At 45.7% G+C, this 20888-nt stretch overlaps 1 protein-coding gene across 18 annotated transcripts in view; it reads right to left on the bottom strand.

Annotated features, from left to right (window-relative positions):
• The window catches only part of LOC128351680 (uncharacterized), a 337204-nt gene that overhangs the window by 169650 nt on the left and 146666 nt on the right, over positions 1-20888 (bottom strand). For 5 of the 18 annotated variants that reach the window (XR_008319966.1, XR_008319965.1, XR_008319968.1 and 2 more), the window contains exon 1: positions 19846-19964. The exons of 6 other annotated variants lie outside the window; for them this stretch is intronic. The gene's annotated coding sequence lies outside the window, so the exon portion shown is untranslated. Of the gene's footprint in view, positions 1-4131; positions 4254-14914; positions 14929-19845; positions 19965-20888 lie in introns of those variants that run through there. 7 more of the 18 variants (XR_008319969.1, XR_008319967.1, XR_008319971.1 and 4 more) reach the window with 4 other exon arrangements.

The raw sequence follows: 20888 nt of genomic DNA, 5'->3' as shown, positions 1-20888 counted from the left end.
CCCCTCGGAGTGAGGGAGATAATGAAGGAAGTAGGGAGCAGTGGAGCTGGGCGGCCTTCAGGAGCTGGTGGGGCCTGGGTTCTTTGAACCCATCGGCTCAATTATAGCTACACCCCTGTGTCAGTAGTTCTGTTCACACCTTATGTTCAACACGTGTACACTTGTACAATATTTTGTGTGTAGATAGGTACAGATGTGTACAGCTGTTCTCATATTATGGTGAGCACACTTTAAAGCAGGACACTTCCTATCTGTATCCTGTCTGTATCATCTGGCAGCCGCAGCTGACAGACAGACAATCTGGCAGCCGCAGCTCCTCACTCCCTTAACCTCATTTTATTGGGTGGCTGTTTAGGCGGGTTTGTGGCCCGTTGCCACTGGGATTGGCCCGATCCTGACGGTTCACACATGCATGCAAAACCAGGTTGGGCTCCCTTAGCCTGGTTTTGCACACACATGTGAATAGCCTCACATTGCATAAAGATGTCATAGGATATATTTTCCCGTTGTATCCTGCAGTGGCTCTTCATCTCTTCAAAAAAAGAACCATGATAAAGAGCTAGTAATGTGTCCATTCACAAAAGCTAGAACAGAGATAGAAAAAACTGGAAAATCATCTAACTCTGCTTATCCTTATTGGAGAAATAATTTGAAGCATTATTTGTTAAGACTTAGGAAATTACTAAGGCTGTAATCCTATTTACTTATGAGTATGTGCTACTGAAGTTAGTGCCTGCTAACTGAGCAAAGAGGCATCTTTTAAAAGTGGTGATTCTCTTTATTGAGCAGGAGGAGAGCAACTGGCCCAATCCAGCCCCAGCACAGCATCCCTGCAGTGGCTGTTGCTGGTGTCTACCTTATGTTGCTTATTTTTATATTTCTTATGTTTAGCTTATGAGCCCTTGGGGGACAGGGAGCCATTTTTATTTATTTATGTATGTATAACTATGTAAACCGCTTTGGGAACTTTTGTGGAAAAGCGGTATATAAATATTCATTGTAGTCATATTTGTAAGTCAGTAGGGCTTACTTCTGAGTAAACATGCTGATTACAAGAAGGTCAGCAACACAGTTGTGCTTTTCAATCAAAATGTTCCAAGAATACTAGTATTTACAGGAACAGCCATTTTGGTGGGATGAATAACCTAAGAATATTACTAGCTACTTAGCCAAGTACTAGGTTTATATTCTAAGCTGTGCGTAGATTTTCTGTTGTGTGTGCTAAGTGGTTTGTTTTGTAAAACTGTCTGTGTGTGTGTGTGTGTGTGTGTGTGTGTGTGTGCGCTATAGGAAGAAGAGAAAGAATGAAAGACATGTAGCCTTCAGTCGTTCATTGGCTACAAGCAGAAGCTGCTATTTTGATCACAACCACACAAGCCTTCCCAATGCAGTAAGAAACCTCACCTCATGCTTGCTTGCTCGCTTATTTATTTAAAATATTTATACCCCACCCCTCCAGTACACTACTGCTTGGGGTGGCTCACAACAATAATGCTAAGCCACTTGGAGGCCCATATCTTCCCAGCATGGACAACTAGAAACAGAGGAAGGGGAAACAGACACCAGCCATTAACCGGCGGAGTACATGAAGCTGCCTTCAACTGATGATCGGCCAGCACCTACCAGTTCTACTTCCCTTTGATTCTACTTGACTTGTTTTTCCCAGAAAGCTATATATAACATTCCCCTCTCTTTCCCCCATTACATTATATTTGTAAGAGTTTGGATGTTCTTGGAAAATGCGATGCATATACCAGAACACTTTGGTTAATTTTCTCCCTGAACAGAAATGCAGCCAAAGCTGGAGACCTCCCAGTCTTACAAGGTTTCTTGCAGGAGGTGGAGGAAGGGGGGAGATTAGAAACAAAAAATCCAATCCATACCTTGCCTGAGGGAGAAGGGATAAATAAACAGAGGGAGCCCTGTTCTAAGATCTTTTGCTTTTCTGGCACTCCCAGCAGCTAACATACTGCTGGGGATTGAGTTCTGCTGCCCAAACACTGAATTAATTCCCTTTTTTGGTTTAGCACAGACCTTTTCTAAGAAGCTGGGGGTGGGGGGAGAAGAAAGAAAAGCTACAAAAATCAGATCTTTGGCTGTTCTTATAACCATTTTGGACAAAAGAATCCTTTTGTGCATGAGAAGAACAGCTCTCCGGCAACAAGACATCTCTACAACAAGCAGGGTGTTGCTAGTTGCTTTGGGTTTGGTTTTGTTTTTACAGCGCAACGACCAATAGAAGAAGCAATTGCTGCTCCCACATGTTTTCATTCTTCCTTCAATGCCTCTTGGAACAAATATTATTTCTCTGTACAATGTTCAATGCCTGGTCCTGGGAGAATTGCTCTCATGCCTTTACTAGCTGCACAGCAAAGAGAGACATTCAGCACAATGGAGCAACAAGGGGGGAAGCTACCCTTGCCAAACTACTCATTAGGACATAAGAACAGCCCTGCTGCCTCAGGCCCACGGCCCATCTAGTCCAGCATCCTGTTTCACACAGTGGCCCACCAGATGCCTGGGAGCCCACAGGGAGGAGCTTAGTGCATGCCCTCTCTCCTGCTGTTATTCCCCTGCAACTGGTATTGAGAGGCATCACACCCCTGAGGCGAGTGCGCAGGGCATACTGGGGAGACCCCCAAGCCAGGAGGTGGCTTTTTGCCTCCGGGTCGGGGGTCTGCTCATGAGTAGGCACGGCGCGAAGCTGCACCGTGGCTACTCACGAGCCTAAAAAGCAGGTTTGCTGGAGCGCTCGCTCCGCAAACCTGCTTTTTAGCAGGGGTTCTCGAGCAGGTTACCCGCTCAAGAACCACCGGGCTCGGCTGCAAACCCGGTGGTTCTTACGACCAACAAAAATCGGGCTAGGCTCTCCTAGCCCAATTTTTGTTGGTCGTGAGAATCGCCCCTATATTTACTTGAAACGTGGACATCCTTGAGCATCTGGGGGGCCGGCAGGTGGAAGGGATTCCTAGGCTCTCATGGGCTCAACCTCACAACAGTAGGCCAGGCTGGATGAGGGAGCTGGAAGCAATTTCCAGGTGAAGGTGGTTTGTGGACTGCACAGTGAATGGATATGAGTGCCAGCTCAGTCTTCAGACTCTTCTTCTTTAACCTAGGATTGTAAGTCAGCCAGTATTTTTTAATTTGCTAAAAAGAATGCAGGATAGTGGCATTGTGTGTACTCAGAGCAAGCTCTGCTCTGGATCCCCCTGCTTTTGTTCTTCCCCTTGGCCCTTCCCAAGGGCCAGCTTTAAAAAAAATTAAACATGGACAAATTCAAATTTGGCAGTTGTGCTTGGAGCTTCCTGCCTCATCCCCAGCATGTGCCGTTTTTGCCAGGCAGGGAGAATGGAAAGAAGTACAGCTGTGCTTGGCAACTGCACACTGCAAATCCTGTATGACACCAAAGCAGCAGCAGCAGCAGCAGGCACCAGCTAGCTTTCTGGCATAACTTGCACTGCCAGAATGACAAGATATGGCATTGCTACTGTGCTGGAAGCCTGACTGCAAGGATTAAGTTTTAAATACCATACTAGAAGCCAAGAGGAAGCACTGTTCTGTAACAAAGCACTAGCAGAATCACCCTGCTTTATTGTTCATGTTGCCATTTGATTTGCACAAGAACAGTACTATTCGTACTATTCAGCCCCATCAGGATTGACACTTTGTGCTCTTATGGTAATCCATGATCAATGTTATTTGTATGAGGAACATTGATTGGCTGAATTGTGCCTCTAGTCAAAGCTAATTGGTTGGTTTAAACACAAAATGGGATCACCATATCATAATCCAGAGTTAGCTCTGGTGAGGCTACGGGCTTGTTACTCTTAGAATGACTACGCATGATATTGTAACTCCAGACAACATGGATATGGCTAAATCTACTTGTTTTCAGTGGGTTTAATTGCAGATAGCTCATCTCTAATACACTTGATTATGGCCACAAACTAAAGGAGATCTGGCCAACAAGGTTTTATGCTGGAGCCCACCAAATGATGGTGTGCTGTTTCTGATTTCAGTAAAGTGAGGAAGGATTTTCATAAAAGTGTAAATGCCTGTTCTTAGATTGATTGGACATTAAACTGCAAAAACCACTGTATTTTATAAGTATTTGCTATGATTATTTTATACCTCATAGTTATAACTTTTGAGTCAAGACCAAGGGTCAAGGTTTAGTTTCCCTCAATTACTCCATTCTCCCAAGGAATTGTAGGATGCCTGAGTGAATAGTTGTCTTTCCTCTTCTCAAACACCTGAGATGGAGTTTAAAAAAACATTCAAAATTAAGCAAGTACCTGTAGTCATGTAAAGAACACTTTCAAAATTAACGAACAGAAGTAGTATCATAAGCTACTTAGCTACCTAGTTTAAATTTGGCTCTCAGAAGAAAGGAAGCTGCATCTCTAGAAGTTTCACTTTTAAAAGCACTCATGGCAGGGCTTTTTATTATTTTCCCCTGGAGACTTGAAAAAGGCAAAGGGTATCTTGGGTATTGCAGTCTTTTTAGGAGCTCTGGCCCTTAAAAGTAGTCTTTCCCCAAGCATGGCCATGCCTTTCCTGGGAATCCAGAGCGGTGGCGGCAGACTCCTAAAAGTTTCTTTCTTCCCTGCAAACCTGGAAAAGATGCAGGTGCTCTTGGGAATCATTCTCATGGCCATTTGCACCAGGACTGGGTAGGGCTGGGGAAAATATCCTTGCCCACAACCTTCTCCCACAAGATCCTCACCATTCCTGGGCTCTGCCATGCCATGCGCCCACACAATCAGCACACAAACAATCCTGGTGCCCTGAGGGGGAGTGGGGAAAGCAGGCTGTGTCCTCCCATATTCCACAATGCACTGTGCCAGTAGCATGATACATTGGGAGACTACCCACTGCTGGGCTGCTCCTTCCGCCCAGCTATATGGAAGCCCGGGCTGCCAGCCGCCCAAGCTTCCACACAACCTCATGTGTGTGCCCTTCTACCTCAATTTTAGCCCAGGTACAAAACCCAGGCTACTAGGCGGAGGAGCACCTGGATTTGGACTGATCCCAGTGGTTCTCATTCCCAGCTCTACTCTGGTAGGGCAGTTCTAGCCTGGGTAGAGCTGGTCGTGAGAATGGTCTTATAGTCTTTTAAGGGGCTGCTGCAACAGGTGTAGTACCTGAAAAGATTACAATTTCCAAGATAGCATGCATCTTTCCCAGGACGACCAGCGGGTGGGTGTTTGTGCCAAGAGTCTTTTTGAAAGTGAAACCATTGCAGCTACTGCTCACTCACCACTGGAAGCAAAATAAAGTAAAGCCTGTCTCCAGAGATGTGGAGTGGGGATCTGATCCAGATTGTTGAAGAGAGTCAAATTGAAGCAGGTCAAAACAGAGGGCCTGTTCAGACATCACATGAAATCTCAGATAGACAAACTTGTGCTTAATCCATGAAGCCGGGACTCATCCCACAGGTGATGGTTCAACTGCGGTTTCCCAACCCTTGGCTTTTGGGGAGAGGGACTCCTTCCTCTTCTTAGTCTGCCACGGCTAAATCCCAGAAATCTCTGTACCATGCACTTTGCCAGGCTACGGGCAAGGCATCAGGACACAAGTAAAGCAACAACCATTGGCCACGATCTTTGAGAGGGGGTGACTAGTGCAATCATGTCTTTTCAGCATCAATCATCCGCCCTCAGCAGGGAAAAGATATTTTAACCCTTTCCTCACACCACTCTATATTGCCCTTGCAAGAGCTTTGCAGCAAGCACAATTATAACTATCTGGGGACGGCGAGGGGCACTATTTTTCAGTTTCTCCAGGAAGGGATCATGAGGACTTTCTAGGAAGGAATATGTATACAAGGGCAGGCAAAGGATCCTGGAGTTTGGTCCACTATAACAAAGGATGATCTTGGACTTACATACCCAGGCCAAGCAGTCCAGAGAGCCCCAACACACTCCTTCCACCATGCCAGCTTGTCAGCCAGGGATTAGCCCTCTCATGAGAGGTCCAGTCCACCAGAAAAAAGCAGAAGCACCATGTGCTTCAGCTGTACGGTGGAAAGCATTCTCATGAGGTAGACCATCCAACTATAGGGGGCCCCGCTGAAGTGGGGCTCCTGGTATATCTGGTTAATAATATAACTCATACTTTGTACCTTTCCCTCTCCACTCACCCCTTCCAGACTTCCAAGTAGTCCGGTCTGCTTTATGTATCTGAGCAGCTTTGGGTGGGCAGAGAGGGGAAAGACTGGGAATGGATCTTATGTCCACAACCAAACAGGCTGGGCTGAAATCGGCATTGCATGAATCGGCCATCATGGGGCATCCCAGGGCAGGACACCCATGGATTCAAGTGATCCCTGGCAAACCAGTTGGCCATGAGGGGCAAATAATTATTATAATTATTATTATTATTATAACCCCCAGTGAGGCACTACCTTGGCATGGTTGTGGGGATTGGGTGCTCTGAGGAAGGTGAGAGCTATGCCAGAGGTCCAACCATACTGGACAGGTCTCACCAGAGGAGCAAGACAAAGAGTGCCTCTCCCATCAACAATATGGTGAGACGTCACTTTAATAAATCTATACCGGATCAGTCATCACCAGGGTCAACAAGGACCGCGCCAGGTGCTGGAGTCCCTGGACATCCGGTGGCAAGTGGGCTACAGGACTCAGGATCTTTAGTTGAGCAACCAGGGCTGGAGACTGCAAGGTTACTGGAAGAAACGTCGCTTAACCGGAAAAAATATACGAAAAATGCCAACAAGGAAATAATGATCTGCTATTACAAGTCTAGTTCAACTAGAAGAGGTTATTTTAAAAGAATGTACCAAATTTGGAAAGAGAAGCATCCAGGTACAGAAATAACAGAACAAAGGCTAGCAGACGAGAGAAGATTCATAATAAGAAATAAAGTATTCACAGGAGTTGAGCTGGAAGAACTGCAAAGAGCAACACAGGCTCAAGATATGGAAGAAGAATTACCACCAACTGAAGCAGTTGCTCAGGCGCAGGTGGAGGAGGTGTTGGGAATAGAGGATACCACTGTTGCTGAACTGTTTCAAAATCGAAACCAGGCAACCTCCCCTTTGCCTTCACCTCAAAAACCTGAATGTCGTTTAACAGAAAAGCAACAAGAACTAAAGCAAAAAAATAACTGAACACATGAACCAAACAACCACCAGGGTTCGACTTCCAGCTCTAAAAACAGTTGCCAAAAACCAACTTGCTCAGGCATTAAAAGATGTCAATGCTGCATTTGCAGAAAAAACAACCAAGAATTTGCAAGAAACAAACCAACTAATGTACAGTGCAGCAACAATAAGAACACAAGAGCTCAGATATAAGATCAGTGGACCTGTCAAAAAAGAAAGTAGTACATCACCTAAATGGAAGATTAGATTAGAAAATAAAATCTCCAGGCTTAGATCAGATGCTAGTAAATTGAAAGATATGAAAGACAAGAACCTGAAGAATGAAAACACCAAACAGTATCTGATCCAAAAATACCACCTAGATTCAAGGAAAATTAGAGAAGTCCTGGAAATAATAAAGCAGCAAATAACAGCAGTGTCAAAAAAGCTTAGCAGATACAAAGGCAGAATTACACAACACAGGCAGAATCTCCAGTTCCAGTCGAATCAGAGACATTTCTACCAAAGCATAGAATGAGAAACTGCAAGAAACATAGAAACACCAAATAAAGAAGAAACAGTGCAATTCTGGGGGAAATTATGGGACAATCCAATAGATTATAATAAAAAAGCAGGCTGGATGAAAGAGGTCAAAAAATGTAACCAACAAACGCAAGATCTAATAATAACACCAGAATTAATAAGTGAAAGCAAAGAACATTAAAAATTGGACTGCACCAGGCGACGATGAACTGCATGGCTTTTGGCTTAAACACCTAACAAGCCTTCATAAACAACGATCAAAACAGTTCAATCACATTTTGCAAGGAGGTGATACTGAACAATAGCTAACAATTGGGAAAACACATCTCATCATGAAAGACCCAGCAAAACGTGCAGTTCCACGTAATTATAGACCGATAACCTGCCTGCCAACCATGTTCAAATTATTAACTGGAATAACAGCAGATGAAGTGATGCAACACTTATTAACTAACAAACAGCTTCCAGTTGAACAGAAAGGAAATTGCCCAAACACCAGAGGCACAAAAGACCAGCTGCTGATTGACAAAATGATTTTAGAAAATTGCAAGAGAAGAAAAACCAATCTAAGTGTTGCATGGATTGACTACAAGAAAGCCTTCGATTCATTGCCTCACACATGGATACTAAAATGTTTAGAAACAACTGGTGTCAGCAAAAACATCCAGATATTTATTTTTTAAAAGCCATGAGCATGTGGAGTACACAGTTAACAATCAATGGCGAGACACTTGGACAGGTTAGCATTAGAAGAGGCATTTTCCAAGGGGACTCACTATCCCCTCTGTTGTTTGTAATCGCCATGACCCCACTTTCACAAATACTAAACAAAACAGGCCTCGGAAACCAAACATCTAAAACATCAAGTAAAATCAACCATCTGCTGTACATGGACGATCTGAAGTTGTATGGAAAGTCCCAGTCAGAAATTGAATCACTGCTAAACACTGTCCGTATATTCAGTAGCAATATAGCAATGGAGTTTGGACTAGACAAGTGTGCTGCATTAATAATGAACAGAGGGAAAATAAGAAAAACAGAAGGAATAGAACTGCCCAATGGAAGCAACATCAGGAACCTGGAAGAAAAAGAACATTACAAATACTTGGGCATTCTCCAGGCTGATAACATTGCACACACTGAAGTTAAAAGAAAAATTGGAAGTGAATACATCAGGAGAGTTAGAAAAATCCTCAAGTCCAAACTCAATGGCGGGAACTCCATACAAGCCATAAACAACTGGGCTATACCTGTTCTCAGATACACCGCAGAAATAATAGACTGGACCCAGGCAGAGCTAGAGATGCTAGATCATAAGACCAGGAAACTAATGACCATTAAATCATGCACTGCACTCCCACAGTGATGTAGATAGGCTCTAGGCATGTGTCCGAACCGGTCCGGCGGCCATTCTATAGAATGGCCGAACTGCCGGACCGGTTCTGCCCTGGTTGGTCCGGTCCGGGTGGGGGGGGTATTGCTTTAAGGGCGGGGAGGGCTTGTTTACCCCTCCCGCGCCTCTTTGCCCCGCCAGTGGCCGTAATTTACTGTAAAATTGGGGCGCTGGAAACCAGCCGCCCCAGCCGCCGCCGCTTCCGCCGCCCCCCCCCCCGCGAGCAAATTAGAGGGGGAAAAGGCTACTGCCTACAAGGAAGGGCTACTGCCGCCCTGCCGCCGCCACCCGCCACCCCCCCACGAGTGCTCACCAAGTTAGAAGACTTTAGAGAGGAGCTCGCGAACAGAGCTCCTCTCTTATCGAAGCCTCCGGCCCAACTGGGGCCTTGGGCGCGTGCGCACGCGCGCTAGAGCTCTTCTTCCACTAGAGCTTTTGCCGGAGGCCCGGTCTACCCGCCAGAGCCCCAATTTTACAGTAAATTACAGCCACTGGCGGGGGCAAAGAGGCGCGGGAGGGGTAAACAAGCCCTCCCCGCCCTAAAAGATAGGCTCCCCTTTGGTGCTGGTCCGGACTGCTCCAGACCATGCACATCACTAATAGGCTCTCCCTCCCTCGCAGCTCCGATGGAAGAGGAATGCTGCAAGTCCATCAAACAGTAGAGGAGGAGAAAAGAGGCCTTGAAGAATATATCAAGGACAGTGAAGAAGATGCACTTCAAATGGTCAATAACGAGAAACTATTCAACACCAATGAAACAAAGCAGGCCTACAAGAAAGAACAAGTCAAGAACCGAGCAGAAAAATGGAAAAATAAGCCACTGCATGGTCAATATTTGCACAATATAAGTGGAAAATCAGACATCACCAAGACCTGGCAATGGCTTAAAAATGGCAACTTGAAGAAAGAAACAGAGGGTTTAATACTGGCTGCACAAGAACAGGCACGAAGAACAAATGCAATAAGAGCCAAAGTAGAAAAATCAACAACAAACAGCAAGTGCCAACTTTGCAAAGAAGCAGATGAAACTGTGGACCACCTAATCAGCTGTGGTAAAAAGATCGCATAGACTGACTACAAACAAAGGCATGACAATGTAGCAGGGATGATACACTGGAACATCTGCAAAAAATACAAGCTACCTGTAGCCAAAAATTGGTGGGACCATAAAATTGAAAAAGTTGAAGAGAATGAAGATGCAAAAATATTATGGGACTTCCAACTACAAACAGACAAACATCTGCCACACAATACAGCAAATATAACTGTCATTGAGAAGAAAGAAAAACAAGTTAAAATAATCAACATAGCAATACCAGGGGATAACAGAATAGAAGAAAAAAAATAGAAAAAAATAAAATACAAAAATCTACAAATTGAAATTGAAAGGCTGTGGCAGAAAAAGACCAAAATAATCCCAGTGGTAATTGGCACCCTAGGTGCAGTTCCAAAAGACCTTGAAGAGCATCTCAACACCATAGCGGCCACAGAAATCACCATCACCCCATTACAAAAAGCAGCTTTACTGGGAACAGCCTATATTCTGCGACGATATCTATAACAACAGCAACAACATTGACAATAAAATTCAGCCATTCCCGGTCCTTGAGAAGGACTCGATGTCTGGATAAAACAACCAGTCAATAACACCTGTCTGACTGTGTGAATTATTATTTTTATTAATAACAACAACAACAACCAACCCATGGAACTGTGTTGCAGGGAAACCAGACTGTCAGAGGGAGCACTTGGATTCTTGGTTTGTGGCAGTTGCTCAGACTGGGAAAGGTCTTGCTGGGGTACCTTTCCCCGGGACTTGCATGGATCTAGCAACCAGGTTGGGCAGCAACAGCCCACCTGCATGTCTCCATGGCCAGGCACTCTCATGAGAGAATGATACTCAGGAGAAGGAAATCAGCATCTATTGAATGTTCTATCATCACACAGGCCTCTTGAGCTCCTCCCCTTTGACCTGTTGGACAGTTTCGCTCATGAGGTATGTCCGAGACTGCATGCTTGCAACCCAGGGGAAGGGGCTGGGGCTGGTTAAAAAACATAGAACAGGACCACTGCAAAAAAACAACAACAACAACAACAAGGGCTTTCTTTTAACAGAAATTTAGGGTTATTCCATTCATGATGGATTTTCCTTTGCTTGTACGCATGGAAACATCCCAGTCAGATAGATATAGCTATAGCTATAGCTATAGCTATAGCTATAGCTATAGATATAGATATAGATATAGATATAGCATTGAAGGCACTCTATACAGTTGGTGGGAGAAGTACCATCCATGGGAGCCTTAAAAAAACAGACACTGCCCAGGCAACCAGGGCACTCACTGGCCTGCTGCCCAACCAGACAGCACACACCACAGCTTCGAAAGGATGCCTTGCCAAGCATCTGTGTTCGATCAGATGCTGGCACTGTGCACAGCAGGGTGCCTATCAATGCTACATCTGGAATAAACCTGCAGAAATCCCGGGCATGGCAATCTTCCTCTGGCCCAGTCAATTAAAGAGACAACATGCTGCACTACAAATCTGTTGTCTGTCTCTGTCCATTGGATTGGATTCTTTGCTGTGAGCCCAGCTGCCCCACTGAGATCATTCATAGCGGTCCATCTGCAGTTGTCACCAGTTTTTCTGGTGGTTACTCAGAGATGGGCTTTCTGTGTTCCCACCCTGAGGCTTTGGAATACACAGTGTCAGCACATTGGTACTTCTGCAAAGTGCCATGGTATCACAACAACAACAACAACAACAACTTATATACTGGTATTCAACAAAAGTTTCCGAAGCGGTTTACACAGAGAAATAATAAATAAATAAGATGGATCCCTGTCCCCAAAGGGCTCACAATCTGAAAAGAAACATGATAGACATCAGCAACAGTGATTGGAGGTACTGTGCTGGGTGTGGATAGGGCCAGTTACTCTCCTCATGCTAAATAAAGAAAATCACTATGTTAAAAAGGTGCCTCTTTGCCCAGTTAGCCGGGGTAGTTAACATGGCCTGGCATGTGTGCACTTTAGGGGGAAACCACCTAGTTGTTCAATTTTTAGTGTTACCAGGGCTTCATGTGTATGTGCAAAAATCACTGCCATCCTAAATTGCTGGAGTCCTCTCTTGCTGCTCCATCTTGTCATACCATCCTTTTAGTGCAGATGAAAAAGTGGGGCCCAAAACGGGAGGCATTCAGCAATGTATTTCTTTCCCCTTAAATGCAGGAATTGCAGGAACGCAGCATCCCTGTTGCCAGGTAGCGGTGGGAGGAGAAAGGAGATGGCAGAGGGTGGGGCGTCAGATTTGCGAGGTGGCCAATGAGAAATGTGGCTGCCCTGGAACTGACACATTTTGGGCTGCTCTGAGTCAGTCTCTCTATGGTAGCAGGAGGAGCTTGCACACAAAACCCAGCTTACAACAATGGCAGAATTTGGGTGACAAAATTCTGCCTTCCAACTTCAGGTTTCAGCAGCAAAACTCACCACAAACCAAAGGTTCAAATTGAGGTCTGGGAATGAAAGCGGACCCATGGTTGGGTGATGAAACCGTGGTTTCACACATTCAGACAACCACAAACTCAAACCTCTGGCACGTTTAACTTGGATGGGGTCACACTTCCCCAAAAGGAACAGGTTCGCAGTCTGGGAGTACTTCTGGATCCACACCTCTCCCTGGTTTCTCAGGTTGAGGTGGTGGCCAGGGGCGCTTTCTATCAGCTTCGGCTGATATGCCAGCTGCGTCCTTTTCTTGAGATGAATGACCTCAAAACAGTGGTACATGTGTTGGTAACCTTCAGACTTGACTTCTGCAATGAGCTCTATGTGGGGCTTCCTTTGTACGTAGTCCAGAAGCTTCAGTTGGTACAGAACACGGCGGCCAGGTTGGTCTCTAGGTCATCTCATAGAGACCATATCACTCATTTGTTGATAGAGTTACAGTGGCTACCAATAGGTTTCCGGGCAAAATACAAAGTGCCTGTCATAACTTATAAAACCCTAAATGGCTTAGGCCCTGGGTATCTAAGAGAATGTCTTCTTCATTATGATCCCCACTGCCCATTGAGGTCGTCCAGAGAGGTCCGTCTCCAGTTGCCGTGAGCTTGCCTGGTGGCCACACGGGGACGGGCTTTCAAGGTTGCTGCCCCAAGACTATGGAATGCGCTCCCTGCTGAGATACGATCCGCCCCATCTCTGACAATTTTTAGAAAGCATTTGAAAACCCACCTCTTCACCCAAGCTTTTTCTGTTCTTTAAATTTTAAGGTTTTAATTCATGGTTGATTTTTAAATTGTTACATTGTTTTAAGTTTTTGTATATATTTTAACTTGTTTTATACTATTGTTAACCGCCCAGAGAGGAAAGTTTGGGGCGGTGCACAAATGTAATAAATAATAAATAATAATAAATAATTAACTCTGGTTTGTCATTGAGTCTATTCACACGATGGGAGGCTAGCCCGATTTTCTCCCATCGTGTGAACCACCGGGCTCAGCTGCGAGCCCAGTGGTTCGTAAGCGGGTCACCCGCTACAGTACCCCTCCCCTTAAACCAGGTTTGCGGAGCGAGTGCTCCCATTTTTAAAAATTGTGAGTAGCCGTGGCACAGCGCCACACCGTGGCTACTCACGAGGAGACCCCCAACCGGGAGGCTGGGGTCTCTCCAGCATGCCCTGCGCACTTGTGCAGGGCATTGTGGAGCTTCCACGGGCCACGCGCCCCCCGATCCTCCCAGCCTCCGCCGGTTCCATAACAGAGCCGGCAGTCGCGTGGGCAGCCGATCTGGCCACCCAGAGCTGCCGCCCTGCTTGTGTGTGGGAATAGCGGGCTAAACCCGAACTCCCCGCTAACCCCCTAGAAGCTCTTCTCACGGATCATGAGAATAGCCTCAATATGTCTGAAGGCAGCCAGAGTGAACTGGCTTACTTAGCTTTGTACCCAATTAAGGTTCTGAAGCTTTTTGCATGGCCATAATAATAATAATAATAATAATAATAATAATAATAATAATAATTCGATTTCTATACCGCCCTTCCAAAAATGGCTCAGGGCGGTTTACAAAGAGAAATAACAAATAAGATGGCTCCCTGTCCCCAAAGGGCTCACATTCTAAAAAGAAACATAAGACACACACCAGCAACAGTCACTGGAGGTACTGTGCTGGGGGTGGATAGGGCCAGTTACTCTCCCCCTGCTAAATAAAGAAAATCACCACGGTAAAAGGTGCCTCTTTGCCCAGTTAGCAATGTGGGGCTGTGAAAAAACTCACTTGCTAAACATCTGTGTGCTAAAAGAAAGGGGGCACTAAAAAAGGTGCCAACCATCGAGGCAACTTTCATCACAGGAACTAAACTATTATAGAGGAGCAGTAGGCATATTCTGAAGATACTGTGTCCCCTTTAATAGCAACTCTAGCACACAAACTGCTCAACACCTCTCCAGCCACAACTGGAGAGACCTTCCACAAATTGTATCTGAGCAGTTCATGCATGATCTAAACACAAAATGATCTGCTTAAAACAGATCTGCAATTCATTGAACAAGATCAGAGTATCACAACCATTCTCCTCCCAGGATCTGTTTTATTTGAATTTCTGCAGCTTGCTTTAATTATGCTAGTGGAGTTGCCTTTGAAGTACTGTTATGCCTCACCGCTCAACAATAATCACCACATGCTGTTCCAAGATGAAGGCAGCATTCCTAGAATTCATGCCCAACAGACACAGATATCCAGTCTACAATTAACCAGAGCCGATCACAAATAGGAGCTTTTACTTTCTGGATGACTTCTTGTATGACACACACACCCCAAATCTAGAAGCCTAAACAATGTCAAAGAGGAATATTTACAAGGAGAGTATGAAAGTAGCCTTACTATTCATTTTGGTGGCTTTCTCTGCCTTCCTGGACAATGGAATCAAATGTGCAGGGCGCATTTCTACAAAAACAAATGTGTGCTGCAAAGGTGTGTTTGCATTTTCTGTAACATTTCACATCATTGTTGACCATCACATGCACTGTAACTGCACTTGTTTCCCATTTAGAAGCACACACCTGGCTTAACTGAAGTTTATAAAAATGGAGGTACTTATTGTGGGGCGTCAGTATCCAGGAGACAGTTTTGATCTGCCAGTTCTGGATGGGATCCAGAAGGAAGAGGTTCACCGTCTGTGAGTGCTTCTGGATGCAAACCTCTCTCTAGTTCCTCAAGTTGAGGAAATGGTTGAGGGGTGCTTTCTCTCAGCTTCAGCGGATGTGCCAGCTGTGGCTGTTTCTTGAGATAAATGACCTCAAAACAGTGGTGCATATGCTGATAACCTCTAGACTTGATTATTGCAGTGTGTAGTATGTGGGGCTGCCTTTGTACAGAAACTGCAATTGGCACAGAAAGCTGCAGTCAAGTTGGTGTCAGGGTCATCTTGAAGATACCACATTACTCCTATATTAAAAGAACTGCAGTGGCTACCATATGTTTCTGAGCAAAATAGTGCTGTTTATAACCTATAAAGCCCTAAAGTGCTGGTTATAACTTATAAAGCACGAAACAGCTTAGGCCTGGGTTATTTAAGAGAATGAGGCACTTCACAGGATTAGTGTGTGAAGTGCCAGGAGGGTTAGTGCGGGGAGAGCGGGCTTAGCCTGCTCTCCCCGCACACGAGCAGAATGCTCGCCCTGGGTAGCCGGATTGGCCACCCACACAACTACTGGCTCCATCACGGAGCCGGTAGGAGCAGCAGGGATTGGGGGCTTCCCAGCCCTCAGAAGCCCCAGCATGCCCCGTGAGAGTGTGCAAAGCATGGTGGAGAGACCACCGAGGCCAAGAGGCTTGATGGAACTCTGCTAACCTGGGTTACGGGGAGGGGTTGTTAGGCAGGCTAGCTGCCAGAGAACCACCGGGCTCGCCTGCAAGCCCCATGGAGACCAGTCACAGAGGTCCATCTGCAGTTGCCACCAGTTTTTCTGATGGTTACTCAGAGATGGGCTTTCTCTGTTGCCACCCTGAGGCTTTGGAATACACGCCCTGCTGAAATAAGAGCCTCCCCATTTCTGACAGCTTTAAGAAGACTCTTAAGACACATTAAGGTTGTTCATATTATTATTATTTATTATTATTTTACATTTATATTCCGTTCTTCCTCCAAGGAGCCCAGCGCAGTGTACTACATACTTACATTTCTCCTCACAACAACCCTGTGAAGTAGGTTCGGCTGAGAGAGAAGTGACTGGCCCAGAGTCACCCAGCAAGTATGGCTGAATTGGGATTTGAACTCGGGTCTCCCAGTCCTAGTTCAGCACTCTAGCCACTACACCATGCTGTCATATGACCAGCCCTACCTAGGCTTGGACAGCCCTCCTTGGGTAGGGTTAATCATGTGGAGTGCCAGGATGAGTCCCAATCCTGGCGTTCTGCACCGGGGTATTCTGGGTTTTGTACCTGAGCTAATAGTGAGGTAGTAGCACCCTTCTACCCCACTCCCCAGTCATGTGGACGCTTGGGCTGCCTGCAGTCTGAGTGTCCACAGAGCCAGGCAGCAAGAGCACATGTTAGTGGGGGAATCCCTCAATGGACCATGCTATTTGCATGGTGCATTGTGAGATGCCAGAAGACGTCCTCTGCTGCTCACCAACCTGGCACTCATGTGAGCAGCACAGCACACAGTACAGAGGAGCCTCCTGTTTATGTGCAGGGAGGCAGGGAGGAGCCTGCCTCCCCACCTGCCCTCCTGAGACCCAAGTAAACCGCTTGTATGAATGGCTTCATTTATTCACCTGTTTTTTAAAAAACTAGAATTGTGGTTTTAAACCATTTTTAATGTTTTGATTTTTGTTTTAATTTGTTTTCTGTTTGTTGTAAACCACCCAGAAGCATGAGAATGGTGTGGCATACGATATACTAAATAAAATAAAATAAAATAAAATAAAATAAAATAAAATAAAATAAAATAAAATAAAAGGGCGACGCTATCCTCTGGAAAAATTCCCACAATCTTTTTAAAATAAGCACTTATCTGCATGCACTTTCAGCCTTCACCTTCTTAAAATGTTTTGCATTTTCCAGAACTGCTCAGAAATGATGAAGCGGCTCAGTTTGTTTGTATTAAGTCTTTTTAGCCCATCTTTTTACTGCATATAGTGCTGCCTGCATTCCCCATTTCTTCCAGCGATGAGAAGCTCTAGGGGCAGTGCTGCATGGATTCTGATTTCCTTGGAAAGAGAGATTGCTGGAGGCTTATGCTGTTTTTCTAATATCTGGTTTATTTACAGATATATGGGTTGAGCACTGGGTGAAGTCGAACAGCAGTGCAGTCCTATAAGTCAGGAACAGATCACAGGTTCCCAGAGAGCGGTCCAGCTCCCCAAGGAGATTCAGCTCTCAACTTGCTCTGTCCCAGTGTCTCCATTTCAATTTCAGTCTGTCTCATTCAGAAACTGCCTGTTGTCCACTTATTTTCAGTGACCACATATACATCCTTGGTGGGGCGGGGGGTTGAGTTTTGATTAGTTTCTCCATTCTGATCTCCCAATACTCACTCTCAGTCACTAAGGATTACTGGCATTCTTTTGTTCCTAGGTCCCAGATTCTGCCCTGGCATTGCCTTAGGACAGAACCCCAGTGCTGCTAAGCTCTAAATCTTCAGACCTAAATCAGACCTAAATCTTGTAACAATTGTCTCCAAAGCTGTTATAATATTAAACAATAAAATTGCAATTACAGCAATGCAAATAAGTCAGTGTTTTAATGTATGTATTATGTATTTATATAATTTATCTCATGCTTTTTCAGTGTCTTGGATGGGCAGAATGGCTACACTAAAAATGATTTAATTTTAAAAGGATACTCACAGGGGTCATTCACACAATCAAAAACTAAGGTTGTTCTTATGACCAATAATGGGGTGGGAAGGGTGGGAAGGCAGGGTTCAACCTACCTTCCCCCAGACAACTGATCTTCACTTCTTCGGTTCTTCAATCTTCACTATCCGCTCTGTTCCTAGCAGTGCAGATCATCACAGGCCGGGATTCATTTTCCCAGCCTCCAGATATCCCACAAGGAACTGTGTAAGGAGCGTGGTGTCTTGAAGTGCTCTGGGTGCCTACCTCTGCATCTCCGTGGGCTGCTTACAGCCCAAGGAGACACACAATCCCGGCAGCTGGGTTAAGGGTGCACTTGCACCCTTAACCTTGGCTAAGAGCCAGGCTAAGGAGTGGAGTTAAGCTGGGTGGAAGTGCCAGGCTCCGCATAGATCCTGGTGCTCCACACAAGCAGAGTATCCTAGGCTAGGCGGCTCCTGAGAACAGCCTTGCTGTGTTCTACCAGGGTTTGGGAGCTGTGTGTGCTCCCAATTTCAGTTGTGTGGTAGCGAGATAAAAGAAAAACCTGGGTAGAAGTGATTGTATGGAAATAAGGTAGGCGGAAAAGCTGCCCAGGTTTTCCTCCTAACTTGCTTCCACACAATCACTTCTACCCAGATTTTTCTAGGGATGTGCGAGCAGGTTTGGAACTGAACTGGTTCAAAGTCAAAATAGTTTGTTTTGAAGGCTTTGGGTCAAGCTGAACCATCCCCAGTTTGGCTTGACCCCTGAACAACCTCCTACCCTGGCCTGTTCGGGAGGTTCGCAGACCTTTTACTTTAAAAGAAATATATGTTTTATTTTTAAAAAATATAGCCCCTCTGGGGGGGCTTCTCCAAGGTGTATGTGTGTGGGGGGGGCAGTTCTGTGGAGTTTCTTCCTCCCCTTGCTGGCCTTACTTCTCTCCAAACGGCCTAATTAAGGCTTTCCCCAGTGTGACAGCCATTTTGGAGGCCACTGTGCCTGCACAATGAACCTCTGCGTGGCCTGGGGTGTGACCCAGACCACGCACAGGCCCATTGTGCAGGTGTTGCGGCCTCCAAAATGGCCTCTGTGCTGGGGTAAAGGCCCAAATGGGCCAAAGAGTGCCCAAATGGGGGCATTTTTGAGAGAATGAAGGCCGACAGCAGGACCTCCATGGATCCCCACCACCACCTCAGAGAACCCCCCCCCCGAGGGGCTAAGTTTAGTAAAAAGGTCCGCGAACCACCACCCCCTGGACCGGACTGGACCAGGGGGGTTGAAGGGGTGCCGGACTGAACTGGTTCAGTCTGGTTCAGTTCAGATTTGAACCAAACCAGGCCTGCTGGTTCCATGCACACCCTTAGGTTTTTCTCTTACCTTGCTTCCAAACAACCAAAAATTGGGAGCACACAGAGCTCCCAAACTTGGGTAGAACACAGTTTTTCATTGTGTGAATGACCTCATAAACTGCCAAAAGTTGTTTATGAGTGTAACGAATGGGCACTGGTGAATGGCAGATATAAGCCTAGCCTTTGTCTCTGAGTAAGTCCATGTGGGAGAGAGAGAAATGCTGATTCATTCCCACCATGTTTGCTCACAAGGCTGTCCTTCTGGTAATCACTGCCACCACACCTCTCATTACAACTCATTACAGAGTTTGCCCCTGCTGGATTTGAGTGAATGTCCAGAGAACTCTCCTCCTCATTTACCCAAATGGAAAAATCCAAAAACCTCCCACATGCAGCTACACAAGGTGAGAAAACTTGGTAGATTGCTAAACAATTAACCTTGAGGCGTGTTTGCACCAGAGTAAGGCCCCTTTTTCCTGAGTTAAAAATCCACTCAGAGGCAGGTGAAATTACAAAGAATGTAAGTTATAAGGATCTGCAAAGGACTAAAACAAAGAAATATGATGCCAGCTACCTGACACACGGTTCCCTGGATAAACCCTTCACTAAAGCCCAGCCCTGGCTTCTTCCATGAACTCACCAAACCCATGGTAGAGACTTCAGGTCCCTGCAGAGTTCCTGGGTGCTTCCTTGGCTTGGCCTCTTGCTTCCCCTGCCTGGCTCCAACTGAGAACAAAGAACCCCTTCACTTCCTGCCGCCAGGCCCCCTAAGTCCCGGTCACCGTGTGCTGAGTGGCTGATCCCTACAAGTCACTGCCTGACAGACAGGACAGGGTTCCCTTCCAGTTCACTCTTTAGGGAAAAAGGAAAAGCTGTTCCTGACTGATCACAACAATGAGAAGCAGGCAAAACGTTAAAGTTGAAAACAGGAGAAACTGGCTTACATACAGTGCAATGCCCCGCCAATCAAAGAGTAGGGTGAGCACGTTCATTTTGTACATCTCCAAACATCTACCTAGCTCTCAGACTCTCTGTTGGTACTAACTACTGTGTCATCGCTGCAGTGATGAGCCTTCCATTATTCCCAATGGGAAGCTTGCAGCGATGACACAGTTCTTAGGAGCCATGGAAACTCTGTGAGCTTGGTATTTATTTCTTTATGTACTACTCTTATATACTGCTCTTCCTCCAAGGAGCCCAGGGTTGTCGAAGTGCAGGCATGGTTAGGGGATGCACAGAACAAGTGTGTATATACAACACTTGGATCACCAGGGTACCGCACTGTATCTAAGCCACTACACTACTGTAAAACTAAGTTAGTTTTTATGCAGTCTGGATTTAATCTCCTCGAGTGTCAAGCAAATGCACTTGCATTACTGAATACAGTTTTGCCACTGTACAGGGGCGTAGCAAGGTTGGAGTGGGCCTGGAGATGCGATTTTTAAATGGGCCCCTCCCTGCTGATTAACAAAGGAGACTTTCAACCATGCAATGCAATCCTATGTATGTTTTCTCATAAATCCTAACAAATTCAGTACAGTTTGCTTCCAGGTGAGTGTGTAGAGAATTGCAGCCTCAGGCAGGAAATCTAACCACATTTAGCTGGAACTACATTTCACTGAAACCTAAAGGGCTTTGTAATTCTTTGTCACGAACCAAGCCACTTATAGGACTGTTTTGATG

The sequence above is a fragment of the Hemicordylus capensis genome, chromosome 3 (assembly GCF_027244095.1).
Source record: "Hemicordylus capensis ecotype Gifberg chromosome 3, rHemCap1.1.pri, whole genome shotgun sequence".
In the NCBI taxonomy this organism is placed as follows: domain Eukaryota; kingdom Metazoa; phylum Chordata; class Lepidosauria; order Squamata; family Cordylidae; genus Hemicordylus; species Hemicordylus capensis.
Note: the sequence above shows the minus strand (reverse complement) of the source record. Positions and strands in the feature narration are given on the sequence as shown.